General features: G+C 47.9%; 1 non-coding gene across 1 annotated transcript; it reads right to left on the bottom strand.

Annotated features, from left to right (window-relative positions):
• Positions 1-12,627: 12,627 nt before the first annotated feature.
• On the bottom strand, positions 12,628-12,735 carry LOC122692935. The gene has a single exon (XR_006340747.1). It is a non-coding gene; the product is annotated as a U6 spliceosomal RNA (small nuclear RNA).
• Positions 12,736-14,717: the final 1,982 nt, after the last annotated feature.

The following is a 14,717-nucleotide window of genomic DNA, read 5'->3' as shown; positions in this document are numbered from 1 at the left end:
TCTTTCTCCTCCCAGTGAAATTTTAATTGTTCTGATAGTGGGTCATAGTATGTTGAAATTAAGGTGACACGCACAATTTAATTAGTAACGAAACAGAGGACAAGCCCGAACAGTTAAACCTGATTTGGAGGATGAACATGTGAAAGGGTGGAACAGACACACGAGAGAGGAGGGCTGGGCAGAGGAGAGGGCGTGAAGTAAATTATTTAACACGCTCCTTAAAGCCCAGTGTCTTAAGGAACACAGAGGGTTTGAGGCGGGGAGACTGCTCAAACTCAGGAGAGCAAAGTACAAGCATTTTATGTCTACATCAGAACCATTTACACACAGATGGATGTGGGATGTGATTCGAATTAAAAGGAGTAGCATGCACAAGACCGGTTAAGTTCCTTCTTCACTTAGTAGCCAGAACTGCCTTCACCTCTGCCCACCACCCCGCCAACCCACCTCCTGGAGTCTGAAAACCTGAATGCCAGGATAGAATTGCCACCTCGTGGCCCACGTGAAAACTGTGGGGCTGTGACTGGCTGCTGCCCGACTCAAGAAACGTGCGTGCATGCATGCGGGCTCGGTCGGTCCTGTCTGACTCTTTGCGACCCCATGGACTGCAGCCCACGAGGCTCCTCTGCCCGTGGGGTTTCCCAGGCAAGAATACTGGAGTGGGTTGCCATGTCCTCCTCCAGGGGATCTTCCCTACCGAAGGATCGAATCCAAGTCTCCTGTGTCTCCTGCATTGGCAGGCAGGTTCTTTACCACTAGCGCCACCTGGGAAGCCTGACTTAGAAATGTAATGTGAGCCAAATGGTTGATTTTAGATAATGTTATTATAGCCTTTCTAAAAACATCAAAAGAAATATGTGAATTAATTTTACTTATGTATTTTATTTGACTGAATATATCCAAATAATATCATTTCAATATGTTTTAAAATTACTAATGTTATATTCTATGTTCTTTTTCTCATATTAATTGTTTGAAATCCCGTGTGTAATTTGCACTTAACAGCACATCTCTATTAGGATGCTAAATTTTCAAAAGGAATATTTGCTTCATATTTAAATGCCATAAAAAGTTGCATTTTAAAAACTAGATTAGCATACCCAAGTAGTTTCCAATTAGGTGTTAAACTGAGAAGTATAGATAAATAAAAAGTTCCATTATTGAGAGTCTATCCCAGTTTGTAAACAGACCCACTGTAGGGAAGGGTCTGCTTATGGGCCCTGCTGAGACTGCCTCATACAGTATTCTTTTTTTTTTTTACTGTTTATTTAATTTTAATTTTTAATTGACATATAGCTGATTTACAATGATGTGATAAGTTACTGCTGTACAAAGTGATTCAGTCATGCATATATACTTTTTCATACTCTTCTCCATCATGGTTTATCAAAGGATATTGAATATAGTTCCCTGTGCTACACACTGGGACTTTGCTTTTTATCCATTTTGTATAATAATCTGCATCTGCTAACCCCAAACCCCCAGACCATCCCTCTCCCGCCCCCTGCCCCTTGGCAACCACCAGTCTAATGTCTGTGCCCCTGATTCTACTTCTGTTTCATAAATACATTCATTTATGTCATATTTAATGTGATTAATTTATTTTTGGCCTGTGCTGAGTGGTGTGCGGGATCTTCCCCTACCAGGGATTGAACCCGTGTCCCTGCAATGGAAACATGATGTCTTAACTGCTGGACCACTAAGGAAGTCCTACGTCATGTTTCAGACTCCACATTTAAGTGGTATCATAGGGTATTTCTCTTTCTGACTAACTTCACTTAGCCTGTTCAGGATTCCTGTCTGTGTCAGACAGAGCGCATGCTGCCATCCTTTTCTGTCTACAGATGACTGGCCTTCCTGCTTAGCTGAAATGTCTGGACAGATCAGAAGGGAGTGGTCGTCATTGACCTGGGGAGGGTCACACCATTCACAGTCATCCATCATGCAGCATCTGTGCCCACAGCTAATGGCCGCAGGCATGATCTGCCCAGACCCTGCTGCAGGGCTGACGGACACCCCAGCTGAGCCCTCAGCGGTGAGTGCTTGCAGCTCCCTCAGCTGCAGGGAACCCTGACCAAGGGCTTGCCGCCTTCCGAGGCCATCCCCATCGCCGATTGGTCAGTTCTGTTTTAAAGCACCATCCCTTCCCTTTCCAGGTTTTGATCCCAGAAGCCTTCCCTGATGCATTTCCTGGTGCCAACCTCTGTCTCAGCCTCTGCTCCCTGGAAGCTCGAACTGTGCCTGCTGCTCCGGGGAGAGGGTGGAGCCCAGGGAGCGGACCCCAGGAGGATATTGGAGCTGCTGCTCTCTGCTGGCTGGCTTGAGGACCCTTCACCCTTGGCCGTGGAGCACCGCCCGTGGCACAAGGTAACGACGAAGCTCTTGTTAAAACGCCTGCTGCAATGGGCGGGATGGTAGTCTGCTGGGGGAGGATTCACTCGTGGGGTCCATGTGTCAAGAGTTTGAGAAACGGAGAGGAAGGGAGCAACTCCAAGGCTGGTGAGACGGCGTGGCCGTTGCTAAGCGTGATTCAGGCTTCAGGGAAGAAGGAAAGGAGAAGCTGAGAGTGATTCACTGGCAACTAAAAAGCCAGGGCTGAAGGCCACAGAGCCCCCCCCGGAACACAGAAAGAGCTGCCCCGCAGCCTCACCGCCCGGTCACCTGGTGAGAAAGCCAAGGACAGGGTCCAGGGTAAAGCCAGCGCCGCTGAGCTCCAAGGTTGAACACGCGACCCAGGCGGGTCTACGCTTCCCGGGGTCAGGCCGGCAGGACCACAGGCTCCCGCAGCCTCCGCCCGCCGGCAGTCCGTCCACCGAGCAGTGCGGGTTCGATAAGAGAGGAAAGAAGCCGTGTCCCAAGGCAGCGGCAGGCCTGTTGCCGCCAAAGCCAGGTGAGCCAGGGTCACGCAGGGTCAGACCATGAAATCGGATCCGGGAGAGCTGACTGGTGAGGGAGCCTTCTCCCAGGGTGTGGGATTGAACACCCTAGCGGGTCCCCTGGGGGTGGTGCCGACATGCCTCCTGGATGGCTCCTAGAAGCCGGAAACCAGCACGCGACCCCGATGCCAGAGTGACCGTGTCAGACGGCGGGAGAAGGGCGCTGAGGCTGGCAGAAGGGCTGGCTGGGGAGGCCGTGCTGTGTGACGCAGGCCCGGAGTCTGCCTGTTCCGCGGCGGGCCAGGAGCACATGTGCTGTTGGAGGGGCCCCAGCCCGGGCAAGGAGTTCTCCGGCTCCGCTGTAGGCCGGCTGGGGGAGACGCTGCCACAGTAACTGCCAGGGGGTGCAGAGCCCACGGTGACGGCAGCGAGGCGGGAGGGGCTGCCGTGTCCTGGTCTGCAGGGTCACGGAGATGGTTACCGGCTCCTGGAAACCCTGGCGCAGAAGACTGGACCACTGTCAGGGGTCCCGCTCAGTCTGCGGGACTGAAGGAAGTCAAGGACGGGTGACCAACAGCTTGCACTGTGCAGCGCCTCTAATTGACCAGGCCTCCTTTGCCTCAGCCAGCGTTAGGAGCTCCCTCCTCCGAGCTTGCATGCGGTGCCCAGTGCCCCCAGCTCGAAGCTAATGATGGTTATTGGAGTCACCTGTTTACTGGACCTCCTCTAGCTAGACTGTGGGCTTTAGGAGGCAGGAGTCCTTTCTCCAAGTGGCAAAGCAGTGCTCTTAACCACCAGCGAGAGTGCCCCGCGTGGGGTCTTCAGGCCAGCAGCTGCAGCGTCACGTGTGGGGGGCTGGCTGTCTATCCAGTCATGTGACTGGCAGTGTGTTTGACTCAGTTGTCTTTGAAGTGGGTGTCTCAGCAATCCAAGGTTTGTCAGATACTTGCATTAAAATTTAAAAAAACAAAGTTTATTCTAGAAATTGGAGAGAATTCACTAAGCAGCATAGAGGTTTGTTTACATGTTACTTTGGGATGCTAGTATTTGTGGAATTGAAAAGAATCAGGTAATTCTGTATTTTAGTTTTAAAATCTGTGTTCTTTAAATTCATAATAAATGGATTCAGTTTTATACTTAGGAACATATAAAAAGGTAATGTGAACTTTTCTGCTTTGTGTTCAAAGTTTTGGTTTTATAAAACCAGATGGATTGAAAACTTACATAAGCACATGAACATTCAGATAAGTCTAATGATTTTCTATTACTATTTGAATATCTTCATTCCTCTTAAATTCACGAAAATTCTGTCTCTGAATAAGCATATAAAAATATTTTGGTCTTCCTTCCTTCTTTACATTATTATTTTTTGTCCTAAGTAAATAACACTTTTTGTTTTTTATTATCAAGGACATTTGTTGTTGTTGTTCAGTCGCCAAGTCGTGTCCAGCTCTCTGCAACCCCATGAATTGCAGCACGCCATGTTTCCTGTCCTTCACTATCTCCTGCAGCTTGCTCAAACTCATGTCCATTGAGTCAGTGATGCCATCCAACCATCTCATCCTCTGTCATCACCTGCTCTTGCCCTCAATCTTTCCCAGCATCAGGGTCTTTTCCAGTGAATCAGCTCTTCAAGAACATTTACATTTACTACAAAAACATACAACAAGTTAAAATCTTATGTGAATGGTATTAATGCTGCTTCAGCAAACTGGGCTTCCTTATTAATATGAAAACTTAAATTTCCACTTCTATCATTATTTCAGTATGCACGGTATTTTTTAAAATTTTATTGAACCATGGAACCATATTTAAAAAAATTTTTTAACCATGGAACTGATGTCTTGGAATGTTACCTGTAATATATTTACTGCTAAGTATATACAGAAAATACTAGTATACAGTTTAATTTCCCTAAACAGTAGTTTTGTTTTGCCAAAATTTCACTTCTCTACATATTAATTCAGATTATGTTCTGCACAGCTCAGACGGTAAAAAATCTGCCTGCAATGCAGGAGACCAGGGTTCAGGCCCTGGGTCAGGAAAACACCCTGGAGAAGAGAATGGCTACCCACTCTTGTATTTTTGCCTGGAGAATTCCATGGACGGACAAGCCTGGTGGGCTGTTACAGTCCATGGGTCACAAAGAGTCGGACACGACTGAGCAACTACCACTTTACCTGTCACTCTGCATTTTTATTCAGAATTCATAGTAAAGATGAAATAAGTTCCGTCACACACACACACACACACACACACAGAAACCCCTGTCTGGCACTTACCCTACAACCCATCCTGTGATGCTGAGGCATTGGAGTCAGTGATAAAGACATTAGCAGCCTGGGTAGCAGATAAGTTAAAACTCAGGGGTAGAGCAAGTTGTGACCAACAAAATACACCTCTAAATCCTAAATGTGCAAATCCAATAATAATATACAGTCTGAAATGTACTCCATAGCTGTTGTCCCAGACTTAAAACATCCAGCCATGGAAACAGGTCAGTGAACTCGGGGGCCCTGGAAATTTGTTCATAGATTTGGGTAACACTGAGCAATATTTCAGCATCTGGGCAAGTGTTGAGGTCTCCGAAGGGGTGGTGTGTCCCGGGGGGGGGCCATCTCTGCTGAAGGAGGCCAAGGCACCTCCAAAGGCAAACAGCCTGGGTGCTGGCCATGTGGTCTGAGATGGTGTCCTTTCCAGCGACGAGTCCTTCTCACTCGGAGGCGAGGTGCTCTGCAGAGTCGTGGTGGGCTACTCTCCCATGTCACGTCGGTGGGCGTATTGGTCGTGAGCGGGGTGCAGGCTACCCTGATGTAACCTGGGGGCTTCCCCGAGGACGGAACTGTGCATCTGCTGCTGCTTCTAGGGGACCAATTGTGAGGAGCCCCCCGGGGTCTTCAGGGGCACGTTCAGCTATGGGCTGGGCGGCTGCCCTTCATCCCCTGAGTACATTTCATCAGCATTGAAAGCACGTGAAGATCCTGGGCGCATCTCTATTTGCAGGCCAGGGAGGACCTTATGGATGCTGCTTCCTGGGACTGTCCCTTGAGGCACAGGACAGATTATGGGAGCACAGTCCCTGGAACCAGATGAGTTTTATGTGCAGGCAACCACAGGGCCAGCTGGTGGCAGGGTTCCACGTATAGGAATCTGGGGGTGAGTATCATTAGATGCTGCTTCCAGAGGCCCAGTTGCCTGGAAAGGGAGTCCATCCCTTGCTCAGGGCTGGGTGGTCTAGAGCCCTGAGCCCTTCTGATAGGGCTCCCCAACCTTCCCTGCTCCTCCACCCTGCGGCGCCATCGCAGGTGGGAGTGGTATGTTCCAGTACTGGATCTGCATGATGGTTGGCCCAAGAGTGTAACTGTCATCCTGGCTGTGCAAAGTCATTTAGTCACAGCCACGTCGAGCACTGATGCTTGATGAGCTTGGCTGGGGTCCTGGCTGAGCTGACTGTATACTGAGCATGCCAATTCCCGGGGAGAAAGCTGTGGGTTGTGGGTTACTGCGGCTTTTGTGGGATCCAACCACAGTTTGTGGCTTTCTCACCATATTCTCATCTCTACCAAGCAGAGAGTTTCCTTCCCTCTTTCAGACACTCAGACTGTGCCAGGGATTGGTCTCCAGGCAATGATTTTTACTTCCTATGAGTTAGGAGAGGGTCTGGTTTCATTTGCCACCCTTGTGACCTCTGTAAACAGGGAGAGCAGCTGGCCAGAAGGTGGCCCCTCTCTTGTCGGGGTTTTATTTTTTGTATTTTTTTTTATTAAATAGTTTTGGCACAGTGGTAAAGAACCTGCCTGCCAATGCAGGAGATGCTGGAGACACGGGTTCGATCCCTGGGTCGGGAAGACCCCTTGGAGAAGGGCATGACAACCCACTCTAGTGTTTTTGCCTGGAGAATCCCATGCACAGAGGAGTCCGTGGGGTCACAGAGTCAGAAATGACTCAGTTCAGTTCAGTTCAGTTCAGTCTCTCAATCATGTCCCACTCTTTGCGACCCCATGAACCCCAGCACGCCCCTGTCCATCACCAACTCCCGGAGTCTACCCAAACCCATGTCCATTGAGTCAGTGGTGCCATCCAACCATCTCATCCTGTCGTCCCCTTCTCCTCCTGCCCTCAATCTTTCCCAGCATCAGGGTCTTTTCAAATGAGTCAGCTCTTTGCATCAGGTGGCCAAAGTATTGGAGTTTCAGCTTCAACACCAGTCCTCCCAATAAATATTCAGGACTGATTTCCTTTAGGACTGACTGGTTTGATCTCCTTGCAGCCCAAGGGGCTCTCAAGAGTCTTCTCCAACACCACAGTTCAAAAGCATCGATTCTTCTGCGCTCAGCTTTCTTTCTTTTTTTTTTTTTCTCTCAGCTTTCTTTATAGTCCAACTCTCACATCCAAACATGACCACTGGAAAAACCATAGCCTTGACTAGATGGACCTTTGTTGGCAAAGTAATGTCTCTGCTTTTTAATATGCTATCTAGGTTGGTCATAACTTTCCTTCCAAGGAGTAAGCGTCTTTTAATTTCATGATTGCGGTCACCATCTACAGTGATTTTGGAGCCCCCAAAAATAAAGTCTGCCACTGTTTCCACTGTTTCCCCATCTAAAAAATTTGCCGTGAAGTGATGGGACCAGATGCCATGATCTTAGTTTTCTGAATATTGAGCTTTAAGCCAACTTTTTCACTCTCCTTTTTCACTTTCATCAAGAGGCTCTTTAGTTCTTCTTCACTTTCTGCCATAAGGGTGGTGGTCATCTGCATATCTGAGGTTATTGATATTTCTCCTGGCAAACTTGATTCCAGCCTGTGCTTCCTCCAGCCCAGCTTTTCTCATGATGTACTCTGCATAGAAGTTAAATAAGCAGGGTGACAATCTACAGCCTTGACGTACTCCTTTTCCTATTTGGAACCAGTCTGTTGTTCCATGTCCACTTCTGACTATTGCTTCCTGACCACATGACTGAGCACACACAAAAACAACGCTTACTTTTAAACTTTTTTTGATGTGGACAATTTTTAAAGTCTTGATCGAGTTTCTTACAATATTGCTTCTGTTTTTGTGGGTTTTTGGTCACAAGGCATCATGTGGGATGTTAACTCCCCCTCCAGGGATGAACCCACCCCCCTGCATTGGAAGGGGAGTCTCATCCACCCAACCGCCAGGGACGCTCCTGTCAGGGTTTTAGAAGAAATGATCGCACACTTGCGCTCACTGAGCATCTGCCTGGGAGCGACACGGCCATGAAGGGTCACGGGCCATCAGCCCTCGATCAGGTCACCAGTGCAAAGCTGCTGCTGCTGCTCAGTCGCTTCAGTCGTGTCCGACTCTGTGCGACCCCATAGACAGCCCATCAGGCTCCCCCCTTCCTGGGATTCTCCAGGCAAGAACACTGGAGTGGGTTGCCATTTCCTTCTCCAGTGCATGAAAGTGGAAAGTGAAAGTGAAGTCGCTCAGTCGTGTCCAACTCTGTGACCCCATGGATTGCAGCCCACCAGGCTCCTCCGTCCATGGGATTTTCAAGGCAACAGGACTGGAGTGGGGTGCCATTGCCTTCTTCAAGCTGATGATGAGAGGATGGAAAATCCAGAATGGAAGGGGAAGTGGAGTCAGAGGACAGAAGAGAAAGGACCCTGTCTTGGAGGGGTAAAGCTTGCAGATTGCCAGAGACAACTGGAAGTGGAGCTAGTGGGGGGGTGGGGGGTCTGCGGGGTGTGCAGGCCCCGGAGGGAGAATCAAGCAAAATGGGGTCCTATCTTGGTCCATTTCAGGGATCACTTGCTTAACAGCGACCTAAGGGGAGTCTCTTTCAGAAGGCTCTTCTGTGACTTCCTGACTGTCCAGTGGTTAGGACTCTGCCTGCTCACTGCCAGGGGCCCAGGTTCAATCCCTGGGGGGGATCTAACCCTGCAAGCTGTGCAGCACAGCCAAAAAGAAAATGAGGCTGTCCTGATGAAAAGTGAGTGCCCAGGTTAGAGCCAGTAATGGCTGGCGATGCAGCGGGCACCAGACACGCAGTCAGGGAAGAGGCGACCTGTCTGAGGGGGAGCCCCAGGCCGGGGTGGTGCAGAGCGGCCCCGAGTCGGAAGGTGATGGCTGTGACTGCAGAGCGGCCAGCGGCCCAGGAAATCAGGCTGCCCTCGGGAGCGCTGGGTCTCCGCGGACGCAGCTGGACGGCCTCTGCTTTGGGCGCAGAAGATGCTGTCCTTTATGGTAATCACGAGGAGGCAGGGTTCCCCTCCCTTGAACCCAAGTTGTTAAAGTGCGCATTCTCGATGCGCCCAGGTCCTGTGGGCCCACTTCTCAAACGGGTGGGGAAGGGTCCCAGCTGCAGGGGCGTGGAGGGCCTGGCGAGTCTGGGGTGTCATGGGGGAGGATTTCTGGTGTGGAACCGTTAGCACGTGCGGAAACGGGGGTAACACTGAGCTAGTTGGGGTCTCTGCTAATTCCTTCGATATCTGCGTGCCCTGCCCGGGCTTGCCTTTTGTGAGAAAATTGTGCCTTAGCTATGGATCGAACCCCCAGGCCCTTAGCGACAGCCCGGGGGTCTGCGAGGAGGAGGAGGCAGCTGCCTCACCCCCATCCTCACTTGCTCAAGGAGCCCGGGTCAGAGACTGAGTGCGGGGAAGCCTCGTCCTCCAGTACTTTGGAAAGGCCTCCCCAGATGTCAGGTGTAGGTCAGCTGTACCCCTCCCAGAAGATACCCTTTCCATCTTACCAGAGGGGCTTCTGCAGGGAGGCGTCTCTAAGCCAGGGCCTTACAAGAACTTGTGTACAGAGTGCATGCAGACTTCGGAGATAGTGCAGGTCCAGGCCATCAGAATAAAGCAAACAGTGCAGTGAGGTGAGGCACACAAATGTTCGGGCTTCCTAGTGCACATAAAAGCAATGTTTTATTTGTATAAAGTTCTGATTGCCAGTTGCTCAGATACCAGGTGACAAAGTAGAGTTCTTTAAAGCAATTAAATTTCCTTAAACCTAAGGCTGAATCTTGAATACATTACTGAATTGTTTAATATCCTGATGGCCAGCAGATTGACAGCTGCATGTTGGACATGCTTTTCTTTTTTTTTTTTTTTGACTTTATTTTTCACTGCAGATTTATTTAGCAGTCTATAGTAAATTTGTAAGCTTGCATCAAATTTATGAATAAAGAGCCATTTAAAAAATTTTTTTAAAGTTTTTCTACCTGAAACTAACACATTGTAAATTAGCTATACTTCAATTAAATATATTTTTAAAAGTTATGTTTGCACTATACATAAATGGGCAGTAGCATTATGTCTAAAAAATACAATGTATATGCCTTCCTTAAAAACCTTTATTGCTAAAAAATGCTGAATATCATCTGAGCCTTCAGCAAATTGTAATCTTTTTGCAATAGTAACATCACAGATCACTGGTCACCATATCAACTATAATAACTGAAAAAGTTTGAAATATTGTGAGAATCTCTGCAATGTGACACAGACCACAAGGTGAGCAAATGCTGTTGGAAAAAATGGCATCGGTACACTTGCTTGATGCCAGATTGCCATGAACCTTCAATTTGTAAAACAAAACAACACAGTATCCACAAAGTTGCTGAAAACTCCCCTAACCTAGGAAAGGAAACAGGCCTCCAGGTCCAAGAAACCCAGAGTCCCAATGAGGATCCACCCAGCGAGAACCAAGTGTGACTAGGTAGTTACCATGTGTGAACGAGATAACGACTGGGAAGCTCTGTGATGACCTAGAGGGGCTGGGCGGGAGGGAGGCCCACGAGGGAGGGAATACACACGCGCACACACACGCACATACACACACACACACACAGAGCTGCGTCACTTCGTCGTCCTGCAGCAGCTCACACTACATTGTAAAGCAGTTACGTTGTTGTTTAGTCACTAAGTTGCGTCCGACTCTTTGGGACCCCAGGGACTGTAGCCCACCAGGCTTCTCGGGCCCATGGGACTTCCCAGGCAAGAATACTGGAGTGGGTTGCCATTTTCTTCTCCAGGGGAACATCCTGACCCCGGGATCAAACCTGTGTCTCCTTCATTGGCAGGCAGATTCTTCACCCCTGAGCCACCTGGAAAGCTCGTAAAGCAATAACACATCAAAACAAATAAAATAAAAAACCTCCCTAAGAACACTCTCTGCTTGCAAACAATGGGGGCAGAAATTAAAGATAGTCTTAAAAGCAGCAAGTTATGTACAAAGGAACTCCCAGAAGGCTGTCAGCTGACTTTCTGGCTAATGGGAGGCAGGAAAAAGGTGAGGTAATGGCTGCTCTGTACAGCCATATCTGAGCCACATGCTGCTCTGTGAGCTGCACATTCAGAACATGGTGATGTCAGCATGATCCAAGGGTGGAGATTTTGGCCCTGATGTCAAAAAGTCATGCACTGGACACCCGTGCAGGCCCAGCTGGAGGGTCGATGGTCCCAACCAGTTTGAACTTGGCAAGACTAGCTCCATGTTCCTAAAAAACAACTTCAGTACCTGTTACCATAACAACCCTTATGTCACAGATGCTACCAGTAGAGGGTGATAAAAGGAGTCTCACTACTTTTTGTGTCTAAGCTACGCAAATCTTGAAGAGTACGCAATTTGCAGGAACATTTAAGGCAAGCTTGGTTATGGGACATTATGTATTAAGCAAATTAGAGTCTAAGGGATCTAACTCTTGACTGCCCTCAGTTCCAACCTCACTGTGGTAGACATTTTCATATGGAATGCTGTGGACTGGATGGTTCTTAATGACTAAATGGGATTCTAGCAGTATGCCAATATCTTGCCACTTTTAAGATCGTTTTGCCATAAAGGATCCATGTTTGAAGACCAAGGTGTAGACTGGATGAAAGGAAAAGCAAAACGGAATTGCCATTGCTAAGAGAGCCTGGTGGCCCTTTAGGAGCATGGCTTACGCACATCTCAGCCTGGGTAGACACAGACCTTCTGACCCCTCACTGTCATAATGGAGTCATTCAAAACATCTGCCAGAAACTCAAGATACTTACCAGACCCTTGCCCTAAAATTACTCACCACAGCCTTTCTACTTATCTCCTGACCCTAAAATAATTTGCGATTCCTCAAGAACAAACATTTTCCAGCTTGCGTTCGAGTTGATCACAGTTCTTGCCAGGCAACTTTTAACCTCATGACTTTTTGCGTCTGTAAGCGCCAACTCTCTTCCTGTGAACACTTTCTTGGTTTTGCTTGAACGTGTATCTTTTGAATTGGAATTCTTAGAACTCCCAATAAATTCTCTTCTTGTTGCAGCTTCTTGCACTATTTCTTGGTTGACAATTGTGATACTGTGGTTTACAATAGGAAATATATGTTTGATCTTCATCCCCATTTCTGTAGAGAGCTCCTAAGACTTTTTTTTTTTTTTGCTACTTTTTTTAATTGAAGTGTAATTGATTTACAGTGTCATATTAGTTTTGGGTGTACAGCAGCACAGCAATTTTATGTGTGTGTGTGTGTGTGTGTGTGTGTGTGTGTGTGTGTGTGTGTATGTATTCTTCTTCAGCTTCTTTTCCCTTTTGGTTATTACAAAATATTGAGTATAGTTCCTTGTGCTGTCGGGAGGTCCTTGTTGGTTATCTGTTTTATTTTAATTAGTTTGGGGATTCTATAACTTTATTCAGCAATCGGCAGTTCTCATCCACAGTCACTGTAGATTTTTCAAAGTGGTGACAGCCACATAGGTGACCAACATATAAAGCTTGTTTGATGAACCTTTCTTTTCATTATGTTTTCAGGACAAAAATACAGAGTGCTTTGTGAATTTGCAGGTCTTCCTTGTGCAGGGGTCATGCTAATCTTCTCTGAATCATTCCATTTTTAGTATATGTCTGTTCTTGCCTGGAGAAGCCCATGGACAGAGGAGCCTGTCCTACACTCCATGGGGTTCTGCACTCAATGGGGTTGCAAAGAGTCGGACATGACTGAAGTGACTTGGCACACACACAGTGTGTATATGTTAATCCCAATCTCCTAAATTATTCCTCCTTCTAACCCACCAGCTTTCCTCTTTGGTAACAGTAAGATTGTTTTCTATGTCTCTGTTTTGAAAATAAGTTCATTTGTATCTTTTTTTTTAAAGATTCCAGGTGTAAGTGATATCATATGCTATTTATCTTTCTCTGTTTGGCTTACTTCACCTAGTATGATCATACCTAGGTCTGTCTGCAAATGGCATTACTTCATTCTTTTTATCTTTTTAGGCCATGCCACACAGCTCCTGGGATCTTAGGTCCCCAACCAGGGATCAAACCTGGGCCCTCGGCAGTGAAAGTGCAGAATCTTGACCACTGGACCACCAGATAAGTCCCTACTTCATTCTTTTTTATGACTGAGTAACATTCCATTTGCTGACTCTAGCTTTGTAGTATAGTCTGAAATCAGGGAGCCTGATTCCTGCAATTCTGTTTTTCTTTCTCAAGATTGTTTTGGCTATTCAAGGTCTTTTGTGTCTCCATACAAATTTAAAACTTTTTGTTCTAGTTCTGTGAAAAATGCCATTGGTAATTTGGTAGAGACTGCATTGAATCTGTAGATTGCCTTGGGTAATATAGTCATTTTGACCATATTGATTCTTTCAATTCAAGAACCTCCTAAGACTTGGAATTTCTGATGTAATGAGAGCCATAAAGGTGTCTTTTGTTAATGGGGTGACTTTCAGAACTCACCTATATTTGGGGGCTGGTTGCCAGTGGAGACAGCCTTGTGGTTAGAGGGTTGGAGCTTTCAGCACCACCCTCAGTGGGAGGAGTGGGGCTGGAGTTGGAGTTGTCACCAGTGGCCCATGATTTAATCAATTGTTTCTGTGTAAAGAAACCTCCACAAAAACCCCAGAGGACTGGATTCAGAGAGCTTCCAGCTTGGTGAACAGGTAGAGATTTGGGGAGAGTGATGACCCTTGAAGGGACATGGAAGTTCTGTGCCCCTGCCCATAATCTGTGGTCCGTTCTGGCTGTTCCTGAGTTATATTCTTTTATAATAAACTGGTCTAGTGAGTAAACAGATTTTCTGAGTTCTGCAAGCCCCTCTAGCAAATTAATTGCGCTCAAGGGAAGGGGTCGTGGGAACCTCTGATTTACAGATGCTCAGTTAGAAGTGCAGATGACAACCGGGACTGAAGACTGGCCTCTGAAATGGGGTGGGGGGCAATCTTGAAGGACTGAACCCTGGACTGTGGAATCAAATGTAATCCCTAGGTAGACAGTGTCAGAACTGAGGTGAATCTTAGGACATGCAGCCGGTGCCTCTGGGGCCTGAGAACTGCTCATTGGTGTGAGGAAACCCCCGCTCCCATGTACCCGAGGGAACTGGGTGTGCAGCGCTCTTGCCATTGGCTCAGGCCAACTTTGCACAGCAGGAGACGGGCCTCAGGAGGGTGTCCCTTCAGTGGGAGCTTTCCCAGGGACCCCTGTCCCGGAAGGGTGGGCCGGCCCCAGGCAGGGAATGTCCACGTGAGGGGGAGGCCCTGGAATGAACACCGGAGCCTGGGGCCCTTCCCTTCTCTCCTCCACGGGAGGCCTTGACACCCGTCAGCCTTTCCCTCAGTGCAGGGAGGCCTCCCGAGGTGAGCTTCTTGGTTCTGCCCTGTTTGGGGAAGGCCACGGGGGCGTGGGATCTGTGGGACCTTGGAGGGAACAAGCTTGTAGCTGGGGTGGATCTTCAGGAAGGTTATGGGTTCCAGGGTCTTCAGAGATAATGGCCAGTTGACATTTTTTGGCAGCTGTGAGAACAGCTCAGAGCCTGGCCTGCAGATGGGCAGCAGCCAGTGAGCTCCCCTCTCTCCTTCCTCCCGCACAGAATCTTTCTTTATTCTATTTGAGTACAGTTAACC

Source organism: Cervus elaphus, chromosome 4, assembly GCF_910594005.1.
Source record: "Cervus elaphus chromosome 4, mCerEla1.1, whole genome shotgun sequence".
NCBI lineage: Eukaryota > Metazoa > Chordata > Mammalia > Artiodactyla > Cervidae > Cervus > Cervus elaphus.
This window is presented reverse-complemented; position numbering and strand designations above follow the sequence as displayed.